Below are 15,010 nucleotides of genomic sequence, written 5' to 3' on the forward strand. Positions count from 1 at the left end.
GCCAGGATAGCTTGAATCTAGTCTCAAAGTCAGCAAGGGACCCACACCAGGCAATACCCTGTCAACTTAGGGCAAACCAAGCAAACACAAGGAGATGATGTTTGGAGCGCTGACACTTTTCAGACACTCACACCCATGTGACAAATCTGGGTTGAATCTATCATCATTCTTCGGTAAACACTGATTTGCATATAGCTGGATCCAACCTGGGGTGGCGAGAATGATGATGGATTCAACCCAGATAAGTTACTGGGGGTGAGCGTCGGAAAAGTTTCAGCACTCGCCCATCATCTCCTTGTGTTTGCTTTGTTTGCCCTAATTTCTCAGCGTATGCCCAGACATGATTCCCTTGCTCCCTTTGACACTGGATTCAAGCTAGCCTTTCTGATGAGGGGTGTTACCCCGAAACCTGTCCCAGGATGCTTGTTTCCAGTCCAAGGAGCACCTGGTCTGGCAGTTTGGGCTGGACTGTTCCCATGAGGCACAGGATCAAAACTGATTTGCATATGGCTGGATCCAAACTGGGGTGGAGAAGTGAGCTAAAGAACGATGATGGATTCAACCCAGATCTGTGACTGGGGGTGTCTGAAAAGTTTCAGCACTCCGTCCATCATCTCCTTGTGTTTGCTATATTAAAACTCAATCCCAGCTTGTGGGACCGAGTTTTGAGCCCTTTGTTTTCAGCTATAATAAGTGGTGAAGACATACCAGAATTCTGGTACGGAAATGTAGGGATTCCACTGTAGAAAAAACGGTCATGTGAGACAACCAAGAGTAATCATATGATTACCATGTTGGGCGTTTCGAATGACATTTATCATAAACATCTTTTACAAGTATTGGATAAGTGGACTGGGAGAGGCAGGGCTCCTAAAGGTGCAATTGGGCTTCTGTAGTGGGCACTCAACAGTGGATGGATGTCTAATACCGAAACTGTTGTCTGAAGACTATGTCTTCAAAACTAAACAGACTCTTTATGTTTCATATATAGAACTGTACATGGCAGTTTACACCATTAATTGGGCTCTACTCCGGAACAAAATGCCTAAATGGAATATTCTATCTGGATTATTAAAATTAATATTCCAACTTCATGATGGGTCATGGACCAGAATAGAAATAGGAAGAAATGGAGCGTTATCTAGCAAGATACATACCACAAATGGCTTAAAGCAAGGGTGTTTATTGCCCCTTCTTTTTTACCTTTATATCACAGACTCACCCACAGTTTTAAGACAGGTTTTTCTTTTCCATCAAAACTTGGTGCAGAGGCCATTTCTTCACTGTACTAAGGAGATCATACAGTGTTATTGGATCTCCCTCTGATAGGCCTTCAGATGCAAGTATATGCTTTTTCAGAATACTGCATGTTTCATTCATTTCAGTGACGTGGGCAGTGTGGGCCTCATTGTGCAGTACCTTTCCTGCATCCAGTTAGTATGTGGATTGCAGGACAGTGGTTTGTCCTTCTAGCACAGCTGCACCATGCATAGATACTGCAGAATTGTGAGAAGGTCTGTTAGTACATCTGTTCAAATCTGTTGAAGAATACCTGAACTGGTTTTTGGAGGCTGTCCCATGATAAGGGATGACTGATCCATGAGCTCTACTCCATTTGAACATTGATCCAGAAATTATCAGCCTGCATGTTGGCCAGATCCAACATGGTATCCTAGAAAATATTAGTTGACTTTATTCTGTCAAGTGAGAGGGGTACCTACAACAACACACTTGATTATTAGAGAATGTCTTTTAAAAGACAATACATCTTTCAACGAATAACTAGTGGAGCCACAAAGGCAATGGAAGGTGGAATGAAATATACCAAGTCGAAGGGCCAGGCATGAGAATGTACATTGGAAATATTGCTAAACTGTTTGAACTGAGGGCAACCCTACATAAGGGGTATTCATATAATATAACTGCACATTTTTCAGGGTTCCTTCAATACTTTGTAGGTATCAGGGTTAATGAACTGAGGTGCACATGACACATGTTAGGCTAAAAAAAAAACAGACTGGCCAGTGGGAATAATTTGGATATTCAAATTTGAACCTTAATCAAGAATGACATCCAAGTGAAAGATTGCTCATATAAAAATGCAGTGTGTGAATTTAGAACACAAACAAGCTAGTGATCTAAACAGCTAATGAGTCTATTCATCTGGCTACTTTCTTGAGTCCTTCTGGGACATTGGAATATCTCTCAGTAGACTCGCTGATCCAAATCTATATTTGTGATGCATCAGCATTGGAACATAAATGCAGTCATTTGACTCTAAGCTGAGCAGATAATTACTGACAATGTTTTAAAAGGTAGCAGGGATAAGGGAGATCAATATAGGAGACAGTTAAAGTAAAGAAGTGATGCAGATATCTTTGTTGCTGTTTCTCCGAATCGAAAGATCTAAACTGCAGGAGTGTGAATTCAGAGACTAAAGCCACCATGTTGAGGCAACGAGCACCAGAATATGACCAATGTTGGCTAATTGCCAATTGGCACATTTAATTTACTTATAAACCCTTAGTAAAGTGGTACTAAATGTACCCAGGGCCTGTTACTTGCATTCTACTAGTAGGCCAACAGCACGTATTATGCAACACACTTAGGTTGCACTTCAAAACATGTCTCAGGCCTGCTATGCAGCATGAGTACAGTTTTAAACAATCCAACCTCACAAAATCAACCTTTTGGCAGGCCTTATCCTACATTTTTAATATATATAGTCAACCCTATAGTAGGCCCTAAATGTCTCAAAGGACAGGGTGCATTGTATTTAAAAGGTAGAACATGTGTTTTTTTAGTTTTAAATGTCCTGGTAGTGAAAAACTCCTAATCTGTTTTTCACTACTATAAGGTCTAACGCTTTCATAGGATAACATTGGATTACCTTATTACATTTAATAAGTGGTAACTTTTGATTGGGAACAGGCAGAAATCTCAAGTGGAGTCTCAAAAGAATTGTAATTTAAAATCCTCTTTAATGGTAAAGTTGGATATTAAGTTACAATTCTGAAAAGGCCACTTTTAGAAAGGAGACAAAACAGTCCTATACGTTGGCATGATGGGCCATCCTCCCAAGATGGGTGGGGAGAAGCTGTTCCCTGCTCCACTTACATCTTAAAGGGCTGCCTCCAGCACACTCACAAGAAACTTGACACCAGCCTACTGCCATCCTAGGCCTCTTGGAGCCTGTTCAGGGAAAGGAAGGACATTTCCAGAACCAGTTTGGGGGGATGGCCTAGACGTTTCCCACACTTCAAAGGATAGTACCAGGTATAAATATTGAACTTTTAAGACCAGCTCTTCAGAATACTCCTGGACCTGTGTAGCACCCCCAGAAGGACTGCCTTGTACTCCAAACGACTACCCTGCTGCTGGCGGCCAACTTTGCACCTCGGAGGACTGCCCACATGCTACCAGAGTACTGCCCTGCTGCTTGAAGCCAGCCTTTTACCCCCAGTGGACTGCCCTACTGCTTTAGGCCTGACTTGTTCTTTCACCCCAGGGCTACTGGAAAAGGGCTAGCTGGATGACGTCATGTATGAGCTACAAGGACATAACAAGCTCCAGAGACCTTCAACCCTGCAGCTGGCCACTGCCTAGAGTAAATCCTGACTCCCATAGTGGTGCCCAACCAATCCTGGACCCTTTTGAAGTGGTTCTAAATGTGCTTCTCCAGCCAAAACGTGGGATTTGGAAGGTTTCCACCCAATAGTGACCTGCCATCAAACAGGAGACCATGGTCTATCTGCTTGTTGATCTTCCCGAGGTGCTCCTGCTACATTCTTCTCCTCAACAATAAATCTTGTTCAGCTGCTGCTCTCGGAAGGGGTATCTGGCCTCGTGGAGCCCTCATTGGCTACAGTCTGCAGCTTCATCCCGCTGGAGTTTTTCAGCTTCAAAACACTGACTAAGTCTGAATGTAGACATCTGCATTGTGACTTCGTCCAATAGCTCTCCCACAATGACGCCTTCTCCTCAGATACCATCTTCTGCCTTGCCCCACTGAGCTTTACCTTCACAGGAAATTTTCTTAAACATTTCTAAAAGTAAGCAGAGACTGGGCTCAATCCACCTTGTGTATCCAGGACATTCTCTATTGCGGTCAGTCATAACTTTCGACTTATCCCAGGTCTAACATGACTAGATGCCCGCGGTTGGCACTATGAACTTTTAAGTGCTAGTATTTCACTAAAACTTTAAAGATTCATAACCATTGTTTTACTGGCTGGATTCAATTTGTTTTGGTGTCATTTTATATTTATTATATTTTACTCTATTTTTTAAATTTGGTGGGGGAGTTTTCTTGTGTTGTGTTTTTACTTTATTACTGTTTCAATGTTGCATAAATACTTTACAGAGTGCTTATAAGTTAAGCCTGGGGACTGTTTTTGTGCCAAGCTGCCAGCGGGTTAAGCACAGATTAATTTGTGGTTTTGTGGTTTAACTTAGAGGCAATGTTTAAAATATTTATGCAGCGCACAAACAACAATACAGTGAAAACACAACACATGAAAAATGCTACACCAATTTAGAAAAGTAGAGTAAAATGTAATAAATAAATTGACACCAAACTGACAGAACCCTAATCAATAGAACTGGAGATATGCAATTTTAAATGTTTAAGTAAAAGTAGCACCAAGTAGCAGAAAGTGCTAACTCTAGGTATCTGGCCACGCTGAAAAAATTATCTTCTCAAAGTCCATCATGCAGAGTTCAAAACTTCAGGAATTCGGATTAGGAGCTTAACTGATGCCAGCCAAGGAGCCAGGACCTGGGGAAAAACCTCTTGGGGTTTAGGAATTCAATCCAATAGAGGCCAGCAGTGCTTCATCAGGGCCAATTGCAGGGCCTGTGTAGTTAGAATAGCAGGTCAAGACCAGGCCAGTTGCAGCAGGTCAGCTGGGCGGTTGCAGAGAAGCCTCTGGAGCTTGCTGTGTCCCTCTAGCTAAGAACAGAAGGTCAGTCAGTTGACCCTTGGAGTCACTCACGTAACCTTAGATGAATGGAGCAGGTGCTGTCTTGAATCTTAGACAGCAGGACAGGCTTTGGGCATCAGGGCAGTCCTTCTTTTATAGTGTCTACAGGTCTAGGAGTATACTGAAGAGTGGGTCTGAGGGTCTCATTTTTATACCTAGTGCTAGGTTTCAAATGGGAGAAGCTTTTAGAATTTTACCCCTACAAAGGTGTTTGGAAAATCCTCTCTCCTAGCATAGGTCCCACTGGGGTCGGGGTCACACAAGACTAGTGTGAAGTTTTTGTTTGCTGGCTGAGGCAGCCCTTTGAAGTGCAAGTTTAGTAGGTGACAGTGTTGCCCCTTCTATTAAATCAGGATGCCCCATTCTGCCAACATCCAGGCCCTCTATTGTGTGGCTGTCTGGCAGGAATAAACAAAGGCCAAGGGCCAATTTCACCGAGTCATGTGAACTAGGAACAGGTTGCAGGAACCAAATGGTTAGGACAAGAATATACCAACTTTCCTAAAATTACTTTTTCAGAATTGTGACTTGAAATCCGACTTTACCATTACAGAGTGTTTAAATTACAATTCCTCAGCCTGCTCCTAAACAAGTCATCATTTATTAAATACCCAAAACCAAATGAGAGGGGTCCGACTCTGCCAAAGGGACAGGACGCTGCTTGACACAAAGTCTTAAAAATTAGATCCTTTGATCAATTTCCCATTGACAGTTTGAGAGAAGAGTACCGCCGTCAGATTATAGTTTTCCTGGTCACATAGTTTAATACTAAAAAGACATATTCACGTATGCGGAGATTTTTTAATCCTGACGGATTGCGAGTCCTATAATGAAAAAAGATACAATCACTGAGTGTTCCACTTTTAATTTTATGCTGGGACATCGCATTTTAAGGGGAAAACCTACCTACGTGACGTTGGACCTGGTATGTGACCGGGAAAACTATAATCTGACGGCGGTACTCTTCTCTCAAACCAATTGATACCCTCAGAGGATACTGTGGAACAAGTTTGGAAATCGGGAGTCTTTGTCCCCGCATATACATCACAAGCCCTTATCAAAACATTCAAAGTGCGTGATATGATTATTGTCATTTTTAAAGCCTAAAGAAGGTGGTTGGACCTGTGAGACCACCGAAACGTGTCGCTTCTTGGTCACTTTTAAAGAGAATTTGCCCCTTTTGGGGATATTATTGTTCGTGATTTACTCCAACAAAGTTATCAACTGTATAGGAGTATTGATCTGTCATATTGTCATGCACTTTTATTTGTATTTTTAACTTGTGCTATGTTTTTAAGTATGTTTTGATGAATTTAGAATGTGCATGTAAATAAAACAATCTTTACATTTTGATCAATTGGCCAGTATATTTAGCTCCTTTTGGGTGTGTGTGTACTAATACTTGGGGTATGAGAGTAGAGCTGGATGGAGGAATTCCCAAAGGGCTCTAATTTTTAAATCATTTATTAAATGTCATAAGGTAACCCAATGTTATCCTATGAAACAGGTAGGGGTCACAGTAGTGAAAAACGAATTTGAGAGTATTTCACTACCGGGACATGTAAAACATAAAATTATATGTCCAACTTTTGAAATACACTGCACTCTGCCCTCTGGGCTGTTTAGAGCCTACCCTAGGGGTGACTTAGATGTATTACACAGGGAGGTATTAGAAATGGGGTTTCTGGTTGGCTAGGGTAAGCCAGGCAGAACCCACCACTCTAGTCAAGGGAAGGGAGTTATACACTGACTCACCCCTGCTCACCCTCATGGTAGCTTGGCAGATCAGTCAGACTTATCCCAGAAGCAATATGTAAAGAGTTTGCACAACACACTCACACAACAGTGACACACTAGGCAGTCCCAGCTCTATGGGGCTGCAGCCCCTCTGGAGCCCTCTGGGGCTGTGCGGTCGGCTGTAAGCACTACGCAGGTGGGCGGCCTTGCCTCGGTTCCCGCCGGGAACAGTGAACTTCTTCTCAAATGGGTGCCTTTGCGGCACTGTGAGGGAAGCGGTGCAGCTTCTTCCTGCCTGGAGCGCATCCTCACTGCTCTGAGGCTCAATGTGGTGTCCTGCTGGGCGGGGCTGTGTCTCTCTCTATTCCCACGGTTTATGGTTGCTAGGCAATGCCTAGTGCCCGAGGCCGGTGGAAATGATGAATTCAGCATGGACTCGAGCCATAGGCGGTGAGCGGTGCAGTCCTCCTGACAGGCTAGTCTTCCCACACGATCAGCACTTGAGGGGGGACTTCACCCAAAGCTCTGCAGGCAGGGCAGTGCTGCACGCGCTGCCGGCCCACATGAGCGCTCTTCACTCACTTTCTTCCAGCACCAGGTGAGAAAAGTCAGTGCTCCACAAGCGCTTTCTGCTAGTAATCAAAGCGCTCACCATGCACTATACTTTACTAAGTCTAGGGGCACACCAGCAAGGTGCAGGTTAGCAGGCTTACTTAAGGCTTTCTCAGGGCAGTGCTGCACTCCTTCTTCTCAGCCCAAGTTTACAAGAGAGAGCACATGCAATTTAGCACTGATCTGCAGTGGTAAATTGCCCAGAGTCATAAAACAACCAACAACTGGGCAGAAAAAATGCAGGACGAAGGCAAAAAGTTCTGGGATGACCCTGCAAAAAGGGCCAAATCGAACAGGAGGTTTAGGCCAGCAAAAGGTTTATTTTGCAGGTCAAAATGGCAGTTTAAAACTGCACACATAGGCTGCAATGGAAGGCCTGAGGCATGTTATAAAGGGCTACATAAGTCGGTGGCTCAATCAAGGGAATAACCAGAAAATTAAAATACTCCCCCCCCCCATTTCGAACCAAAGCTCTTATTGCACCAAGCAAGGGAAGCAACTCATCGCCACACTCCCCAGAAAAGCTCTATTGTCTCTTTCATCCAAGTATCTATTAATTCATCTTTTCGTCTTTAACTCCGTCCATCCACCTGCTGATGTTTACCATTTCACTTTTATATTCTGTCATCCATTCATTGTTTCATCCATCATTTAGTCTTTCAGCATTCTGTTTGTCTGCCCATCCATAGCAAAAACTATTAATCCATGTCCAAACCTATCCACTGAACCTATCCATCCATCCTTCCATCCACGATTTCACCTATCCATCTCTCCATTCACTCTTTCACTCATCCATCCATTCACCCATCTATCCTTTTAGTTATCCATGCTTTCTCTCATCTATCCATCTACCCTTTCACACCATCCATCCATCTATCTGTCCATCCACAATGTCAACTATCCACCTCTCCATCCACCCTTTACTCATCCATCCATCCTTTCGGGCTTCCATCTATCCTTTCATTCCATCCATCCTTTCACACCCTCCATCCTCCTTTTTACTCATCCATCCATCTATTCACCCATTCACTTAGTCATCCATTTTCACTAATCCATCCACCCTTCCACTCATCCATCCACACTTTTACCCCATCTGTCCATCCATCCACCCTCCCTTTCAGTCATTCTTTCACTCCAATCACCCATCCATCTTTTTATCCAGCCGCCCTCTTTCACTCATCCAGCTATAAACCCTTTCACTCCAGCCATCCGTCCATTCTTCCTTTCACTCATCCCATCCATCCATCCATCCATATATGCTCCCTTTCACTAAGCCATCCATTATTTCACTCATCCAGTCATGTATATTCTTTCATTCATTCATCTACCCATCCATCCCTAAATTCACCCGTCCATCCACCTTTTTACTCACATCCATCCACCCATATAAGCACTCACCTTTGTCTGCAAATTTGCAGACTGAAGAGGCCCATCAAGTACTGCACCCCTGCAGCAGCTGCTAGTGTTGGGAGAATTCATAATGCCCCAGCATCCATACTTTTACTCATCCATCCATCCTTTCGCTCATCCATCTATCCACCCTTTCACTTGGTCCATCCATTCACCATGTTCCTCCACCCGTCCATCCATCCTTTCACTCAGCCACCCATACATTTACTCATTCATGCATCCATACATTCTCTCATCATCCATTTGCCCTTTCACTCATCCATCCATCTACCCTTTCATCCATCCATTCACCTTTCCTTTTATTCATCCATCCATTCTTTTACTTACCCTTCCATCCTACCTCCTTTTATCCATCTATCCATCCACCCTCTTTCACTCGTCCAACCATTCTTTCACTCCTCCATCCTTACATCCCCCTTTCACTCATGCATCAACCCATCCACCCTTTCACTCACCCATCCATATCCATCCACCCTTTCACTCACACAGCCATCCACCCATCCAAAATTTTACTCACAGACGTACTTACTCACCGGCCCTTTTATGTTACTTATGAGCCTTTGTCTGCCGAGTTGCAGACAGAAGAGACCCATCAAGAACTCCACCCCCGCTATAGCTGATAAAGCAGGGGTTCATAAGTGCTGCAGGCCCACTAGTGATACAAAAGGGGATGATGGACGGAGCGTTTGAGCAAATCAAACACTCACCCCCAGTCAACTGATCTGGGTTTAATCCATCACCATTCTTTAGCTCACTCGGCCACCTCAGTTCAGACATGGCTATATGCAAATCAGTCTGACCCTGTGCCTCATGGGAACAGTCCAGCCCGAACTGCCAAGCCATGTCTTCCCTGGACCGGAAACAAGCATCCTGGGACCGGTTTCGGATTCATAATCCTCATCAGCCAGGCTATCTTGAATCCAGTGGCCAAGTGAGCAAGGGACTCACGTCTGAGCATGCCCACTAGTAGCACTTAATTTACAGACCCTTCGAACATGAAGTTTCCTTTTACTAGGGACTTACAAGTAAAGTAAGTAGGTCAATAGGGTTTAAACCAATGTCCCCATATTTAGAGGATGGATCACTAGCATTTTAGCATATGTCAGCAGTAGTAGAGTGTGCAGAGTCCTAAAAGCCAACAAATCGGGTTCAGAAAACAAGAGTGAAGGTTTGGGGGTGACCCAACAGAGTGTGCCAAGTCCATCATTCAGAAATAAAACTTTTACAAAGAACATAATAGAGGATACCTGTGTGGCAAAGCAAGTCAAAGTAACGGATTGCAGTGTTGGTGGAACTCGACATTTTTCTTGCCCTGCTTTTGCTTTAATCTTCATCACTCTGACTGACTTTTTGCGTTAACCCCTGTCGTTACTTTTCTATGCTTCAAACGAGGCGCGTATGCTACATGCCAGGCGTGTGTATCTTTAATCATGAAGTTTGGACTGTCTAATGCATATTTCAGTTACCAAAGACCGCCACAGTCATATTTGCAGGGACCAGGCTCGAGAGGTCTGAGATGGTCGCAAATAGAATGTGCATCTCTGAAGGCAGGGACATAGTTCACAGGGCACAGAACGTCTACTTTTTCACGTCGGTTGAGTCAATTGCCTAAAATTACACACAAAAAATGGAATCTGGAGAACGTATATTTCAAGGAAGAGAAAAAACTCGTTTCAACTCGTCTGAGGAAAGCAATTTTAACACAATTTTATGGTCCAGAACAGGTTTCAAATTGGAAACCCAAAGGGATTTTTTTATAGAACGGACGAATTTTGTAACCTTGCAAGCACTTCTGAAAAATGTGTACTTCCTATGTTAACATTAAAACAAGCTATAAAAATAGAGCTGTGGTGTCACAATGAATTCCAACATTTTAAGGAAAATCTACTTTGATTGCATCAATTCACAAAACTGCTTCTATGTGAATAAAAATTCCTATGTGCCATGATTCTTGCAAATGATGGGGATTCAGCAAATCAGGACCTTAACTGGGGTCTAAATGTTCCCCATTTAGTCTTTATGTTCATGAAGCGAAAGAATTCAGGAAAGTAACAACTCATTTTGTTCTCGTTAAATTTGAATTTAACAGCCTCTAAAGTAGTGCTGAATCTGGTTCTTTTCAGTTGCACTATCAAAGATAAGCTTTGCTTATCTGTAGGAATTTTGTTTTTTATTAACTTGACAGACTTAGTTTGGCTCCACTTTTGAAGCTACTCCCACTGTAATCAGACACGCAGAAAGTTACATCGCACCATTAGGCAGCTTTAACAACAGCTCCTTTGTTCTCCTCCATGAGTTGCCCTTTACTTTCTTCTGGTGCTGTGTTGTGTAAATAGATATTTTTTATATGGTCATTTCTTTCGCCTGTGATATTTTTCTACGAGGAGGCTGGTTAAGTTGAAGATTGGTTCGCAAGGAGACACACACTACGCTGAACGGCGCTTCTTGATGCAAAAGTGCAAACCGCAGCAGCCATCACTTTTTGTGTGCAAACGTCAGGGCTTATTTACAAGCCCCTTGTGCCATTGGGGCGTCACAATTTATGTGATAAAAAGTGACGCACCGGCGGCGTAAGTAAGTTACTTTTAAATACGCCCCTTATTTCCTCTGAAAACTGACGTACGTGCAGTGCCAAATGTTCTTGCGTTGTGTAGACCCAAACTCCTGATACTTCATAAAAAAAGGGGCATAGTAGGGTGAGAACCGTGCAATCACCCCTGGGATTCCACGAACAGCCACTCTGGCTTTGCATGAAATCCAAGCGCCAAAAGAAATCTGGAGTAAACAATGGGCAGGTGGAATATCACAACATTTTTCTACGCCTAAGGCGTAATTTCCAAGAAATGACACAATTTACATGATACCCTTGGAGTGCTATCTACGCATAGAAATTTGTAATGTGGGGAATGCCTTATGTACAAATCATATGCATGACACCCCTATTACCATTTGGCCATGCACATCAAAGGAGAACCCCTCATACCGAGTGAAACAAAATATATGCCTCATCGGCCCCCTGTCTAGCAGTTTACTATGAAAGAAGCAGATAGAGGGAGGAAAAGAGAGAAGAGTTTAGGGGGTGGGGGGGTCCTGCTCTAGTGGTTGGTGTGGAGGTGAGCTCTTTGATTGTTTCTGGCTAGGACTTTCATGGGGGTTCGTAAGGTACTAGGAATTTGTCCAAGGATGCCCACATGTCCCTGTTGGGTTTTCTCCATGGTGTGTTTCGTAAGGCTGTGATGTTGGCTCTCTCAGATACATCACCCAGTTGAGCCACCAACCTGAAGGTGGCTTTGGAGGTGTCTTTCCACTTGGTGAGTACTATTTTGACTGCAGCCGTCAGCAGGAGATCTAGGAGGTTTCTGTCCTGTTGCGTGTCAATATCAGATGTTATAAATGCGGTGGTGAGAGAGACGAACTCTTCTTTAAGTGAGCAGCCTAAGGCTTTATTTATGAAGGCAAGTATTTTTTTCCAACATTTTTTTACCTTTATGCAGTGGAAGATGAGGTGTGCCATGTCTCCCTATTCTCTGTCACAATTCCAGCATCAGTCGTTTTCACTCAGCCCTAGGGTCGCTAGACGAGCTGGGGTCCAGTAGGTCTTGTGCAGAAGCCAGAATTTTGTCTGGGCTAACACCGGGGAGATCATGTTTTTCGATGGGGACAACCAGAGGGTGTGTCTCTCCTGCTCGCTAAGTGCGGTGTCTAGTTGTGATTCCCAGTAGCTGGTTGTCTTATCGTTAAGCTTAGAGGAGCTGGGGCTGAGTAGTTTGTATATGTGGGACACCTGGTGGCCTACTTTGTTCAGATTCTCCATATACGGGATGATTGAGGGTTTATGTCTTGCTATCTTTGATTTAGTTAGGGCTGTTCTGATTTTGAGGAAGTTGTAGAGTTCTATGTCTGGTAGGTTATATCGTATTTTTAGTGTGTTGAAGGTGTAGGGGATTCCCCCTTTGACTGGAAAGGACACTTCATTCTCTAAGAATTACTTTCTACTCAAATATTATATTACTACTGAAATACACAACACTCTAAATACATAAAAATGAAATTACTCATACACAATTTAGAAAATGCATCACATTACTCGACATCCATTTAAGTGACTTAACTCACAAGCAATTGGAAATTTTAAAGTACACGACGATTACTAAACATGTAGAACATTTATAAGTGTCCAACATACATATTGAACTCTTTTCTTGTGTGTATATGTATATTGAACTGTTTTCTTCATGGTCAGATAGCGCAAAAGCATATACATGAGTTATCACATATGGAAAATCCATTAACTTCCTAGTTTAGTGCACATATTCTTTTTAATTATTCTAACAACCACACACTTGTGATCCGGCCGTTGCGGGTGGGCCCTCTCAGTTTTGAGGCTTACATCAATTGTATTAATGATTGCGCCATGACACCAGGGGCGTGGCAATCTATAGTGCAGCAGGTGCAGTCACACTAGGGCCCAGAGATCTGCTGGGCCCACATGCCCCAGTGACAGCTGTATTTTTTACTGCTCAAGCTAGGCATGGGAAGCCTATTTTCCTTTCTTACATTAAGCTAATGACACCCTTCCTAAGCCACTGTAATGCAGGGTATTTAACACTACACTAAAGAGGTATTTTTAGTACAAGCTGCCCCAAGTTCTAAGGGGCTTATTTACAAGCCCCTTGCAACGGCGGTATGTCACTTTTTGTGACACACCGGTGGCGCATTTTGCTGCCCCATATTTACAAGGACATGAAATGCCACCCGGCATGCTCTTGTAAATACGTCCCCTTTACACGCAGCACTTTGCGTGAAAGGGGCGTTCCATGGGTGTTGCTGTGGGTGTTCCCACGCGACACACATGAAACCTGACACATTCCCAGATGTACGAGAAATCGTAAACCTGGGAATGTGCCTGAATGCAGCAAGGCGCAACGAGGAGAAATGTTTTTAAGTTTCCTCGATTTTTTACTCTTTCTATCCATACTGCATTGTGCAGCACACATAGGAAGAGGAAATCACCTCTTTTAATTGTTTTTGTGCAGGAAGGTGTCCCTTCCTGCACAAAAACAATCATTGAAAAAAAATGCAGTTTTTCAACTTCTATGTGTGCTGCGTTATGGAGTAAACACAGAGGTTTAAAAACGCCATTTCAGATTGTTTATGTGCAGGAAGAGACACCTTCCTGCACAATGATTCCCCTCAACGCAGGCACCCTTGCACTATAGTGCAAGGGTGCCTGAGTCGGCCCATGACAGCAAATTTTGCGTCAGTGCAGGGGGGAGCAAAGGGATCCGTCATTTTGTAGATATGACACATCCCTGTGCTTCGGTAGTAACACAGCAGGACAAATCCAAATGGCTTGCAGCACTGCGCTCCTTTAATTCCTTGTAAATGTGGCCCTTATTCGAGGAATACATTTCAAAAACTGTTTTTCAGTGCAGCTAAGAGATTTAATGTTAAAAAAGGATGTCTTTTTTATACAAGGAATAGCAGCCGTTCTGGCAACAGTTCTCCTTAAATTCTAATGGTAGCATAACCAGCATGAGATCCATGTACCACATGAAGCTTCACACAAAGCAGCGATGGCAAACATGCTGTCAACCTGTCTTGACTCCTGTTAGACCTGCCACCATTGGTGTGGGTCCCCCTTCCATGTTTTGCCTTTGCCCCCTGTAATTTTGCTGTATGTCGGTCTCCGTTTGGGCACTTTGTCACAGCTGTTCAGTGACAAAGTGCAAGCGCTCCATTTTTAGGTCCAGCATTAGCGTCAGTGCGACTGCACTGCTCGCTCTGCGAGACTGCGGTAGTAGAGTATGGGAGACAAGCTACCCCGACTCTCCGCCCATATTTTTATTGGTTTCTGTCTTTGTCCTTCGTAAATGCTGGCTTGTGATTCCATAGTAGGGTTGTTAGTCCTGCCTTAGTACCGCCATGACGTCATTGGTATCCTCCCATGGCTACTGGCCACTTTACTTTGCTGTTACACGGTACGTGTACTATTTTTGGGTCGAGCCAGTGCACAAGGGCTGGTCTGGTTTCAGTTTCCTGTTTAGTTTTCTCCGCTCCCACTCCCTCCTGTGCAAATGTGTTTCTAAATCGTGATGTGCAAATTGCTGGACATCAACACACAAAGGCGCAATATACTTTACGCCACTGACTGTAAACCAAAAATGCAGTCGCAAACGAATCCAAAGTAATTTAGATGCAGCAACGAGGAGCAAGAAGCAGTAGTAAGTTCTCGACCTCTTGTAAGCGAGTGGGCACGCTTCAGTCTT

At 43.6% G+C, this 15,010-nt stretch overlaps 1 protein-coding gene across 4 annotated transcripts in view; it reads right to left on the reverse strand.

Annotated features, from left to right (window-relative positions):
• The window catches only part of IL13RA2 (interleukin 13 receptor subunit alpha 2), a 774,005-nt gene that overhangs the window by 456,769 nt on the left and 302,226 nt on the right, over positions 1-15,010 (reverse strand). The gene's annotated exons all lie outside the window — the stretch shown is intronic.

The sequence above is a fragment of the Lissotriton helveticus genome, chromosome 4_1 (genome assembly GCF_964261635.1).
Source record: "Lissotriton helveticus chromosome 4_1, aLisHel1.1, whole genome shotgun sequence".
Lineage (NCBI taxonomy): Eukaryota > Metazoa > Chordata > Amphibia > Caudata > Salamandridae > Lissotriton > Lissotriton helveticus.